The following is a 2,526-nucleotide window of genomic DNA, read 5'->3' as shown; positions in this document are numbered from 1 at the left end:
CTTGCATATCTGCTCCGAGACTTAGGAGTTCCTATGGCTAAACCGGCAACACTCTTCTGTGACAACAAGTCCGCAGTTGCTATAGCTGAAAACTCTGTCTTCCACGAACGTACAAAACACATCGACATTGATTGTCATGTCATTAGGGAAAAGTACTCTCAAGGTTTGATCAAGTTGTTAACCGTTTCTACACAGAATCAGGTAGCTGATGGCCTAACCAAACCTCTCCCTACTTCATTTTTTCGGACCTTCGTATCTAAGCTGGGAACACATAACATGTATATTCCAGCTTACGGGGGGGGGGGGGGGAGGGGGGGGGGGAGGGGGGGGGGAGGGGGGGTATTGAAGGAGCAGTTGCAACAAAGAGATGAAGGCCAAATAAATCAATAAACTCCCTTTTTCGGTTGTAACCATATTTGGCGCCTTTTTCTTCTCAATGTATAAAGTCTCTCTATAACCTTCCTCTTTGAGCTTAATGAGACAGTTCTTCTTTTCTAGTATATTTTTCCTTTCCTTTTCTCTGCGCACATCTCCCTTTTTCCGATAAGATAAGGAGAAACTAACTAAAAACACTAGCTAAGCTTAAGCCTTACTCCTCCTATGATCTTGGTGGATGAAAGTTGGAATCTTGAAGGGTTCTTGGCAAGATTGGGGAGAGGTTTTGGTTTAGCTTGGAGAAGAAGCTAAGATTTTAGAGAGAAGGTAGAGAGTTATGTGTTTCTTGCCTAATGTGGGAAATACAAGGGTAGTGGTGTTAGGGTAATAGCTTTGATATCAAGTAAGGGTTGAAAAGACTAGAATAACCTCCCTTATTCTCAAAAAGGTTAGGATGACATCAAAAGCTAGGTACAAAGCATAAAGCACAATGTCTTTCTCTTTGACTAATTCAATTGACCAATGAATTTGGTCAATTTAAGTCCTCCGACTATTTAGATAAGGAAATTAGGAAGAGATTTTGCAAAGCAAGTTTAGAATTAATTAAATAATTAATTCCGTTTAAGGGATAAATTTTCGAGGTGTCACAAGTACATTGGGTGGCATTGATTTTTTTTTTTTTAAAATACTTGAATAAAACCATTGACTATGTAATACTCATGATTCTTTACAAGATAGTGTATGTTCTAATCTTTCTCAAACATTTTCAGCCCACAGAATCTAAGCCTCACCACCGGAGTTCAAACAGAATAGTTAGCTCTACTTCTCATATAGGAGATTTTACAACCTCATTGATGGCTTAACGTATTCGCATTTCGTCGCGTGCTCATCCTCGTAACATGCGTGGATTGGGCACGGGACGGACACAAAGGCATCGCTAGCGTTCCATGGTCGTCCCTTCGTATATAAAATAAAAAATGTTGATTTTTAATAAGTGGTCCTGTAGCTCAGTTGGTTAGAGCGTTGGTTTTATGAGTCGAAGGTCGCAGGTTCGAGCCCCGCCGGGACCAGTCCAATTTCCCTTAAAAGATAATTATTTTACAACTATAAAACAAATGTATATAAATGAAGTGACGAAGAATTAATAAATGAAGTATTGTAAAAATGTTCATAAGATAATTATTTTACAACTATAAAACAAATGTATATAAATGAAGTGACGAAGAATTAATAAATGAAGTATTGTAAAAATGTTCATAGTCATAGGAGGTCTAATTGCGCATTAGAATTCTGATAAAGACTAGCACATTGTCTTTCTTATGGTGAGTCTCATGTCATTCTCTATGAGAACAAGTGGATGATTGTTAGAGAACAAGTCATTGAACAATGACTGACTACAACGTATTGCATAGTGTTTACCTACGTGTCATCGGTATGTTGTATATTACAAGTATGTAATAATCCTTTGACTTGAGACGACATGATTGTCTCGTACATATGGTGGATTAGTTTTTGCCAGTATGCGTTTTTTGTTCCTTATGTGACTATAATTGTACTTGGTGGCCTAGTTCAATATTGTACGAAGACATGTGTCAGTTAATAGAGAACCCACCGCCTTGTGGTAACAAGGATGTTCTAGTCTATGCAATAATCATACAACGAGGATCTCTGATCAGAGTATAATGAAGTTGGACTTCTGCTTAGAGTATTAGAGGACTAACCACTTTCTGTTATAGGTTAGTTAGGAAAACAGCTTCAGTTAGTTAATTCCATTTCCCTTCTGTTATCTTCACTATATAAACAAAGCTAGCTTCTCTTTTGTAAACTGTTAGTTCATCTCTCAATGAAACAGTGTTCTCTCTTTTCTATTTTCTCCTTCTTTTGTGTTATAGAGAATAATGAAGTTGGTCTTCCGCTTAAGAATATTGAATAAACATATTGACCAAATTTATGGGTTTGACCAAGTTTGATCATAACCTTTACCTGATTTAGAACAAGTGTTGTGTGGAAGAAATGTTGCGTGATATTTGTAACAGAAAGGTTCATTATAATATATAAATATATTCATTGTCAACTAGGTAGTCATGACATACTGCTAGGTGTCACTCATAACTTACAAATTATTTAATAATGAGTTATTAAATATTACTC

At 36.7% G+C, this 2,526-nt stretch overlaps 1 non-coding gene across 1 annotated transcript; it reads left to right on the top strand.

The window, feature by feature from the left end:
- Positions 1-1,371: 1,371 nt before the first annotated feature.
- Positions 1,372-1,445, top strand: TRNAI-UAU. Its single transcript has one exon. It is a non-coding gene; the product is annotated as a tRNA-Ile (tRNA).
- Positions 1,446-2,526: the final 1,081 nt, after the last annotated feature.

The sequence above is a fragment of the Ipomoea nil genome, unplaced genomic scaffold (genome assembly GCF_001879475.1).
Source record: "Ipomoea nil cultivar Tokyo-kokei standard unplaced genomic scaffold, Asagao_1.1 scaffold0415, whole genome shotgun sequence".
NCBI classification, from domain to species: Eukaryota; Viridiplantae; Streptophyta; class Magnoliopsida; order Solanales; family Convolvulaceae; genus Ipomoea; species Ipomoea nil.
The sequence above is the reverse complement of the archived record's forward strand: the minus strand, read 5'-3'. Positions and strand labels throughout refer to the sequence as shown.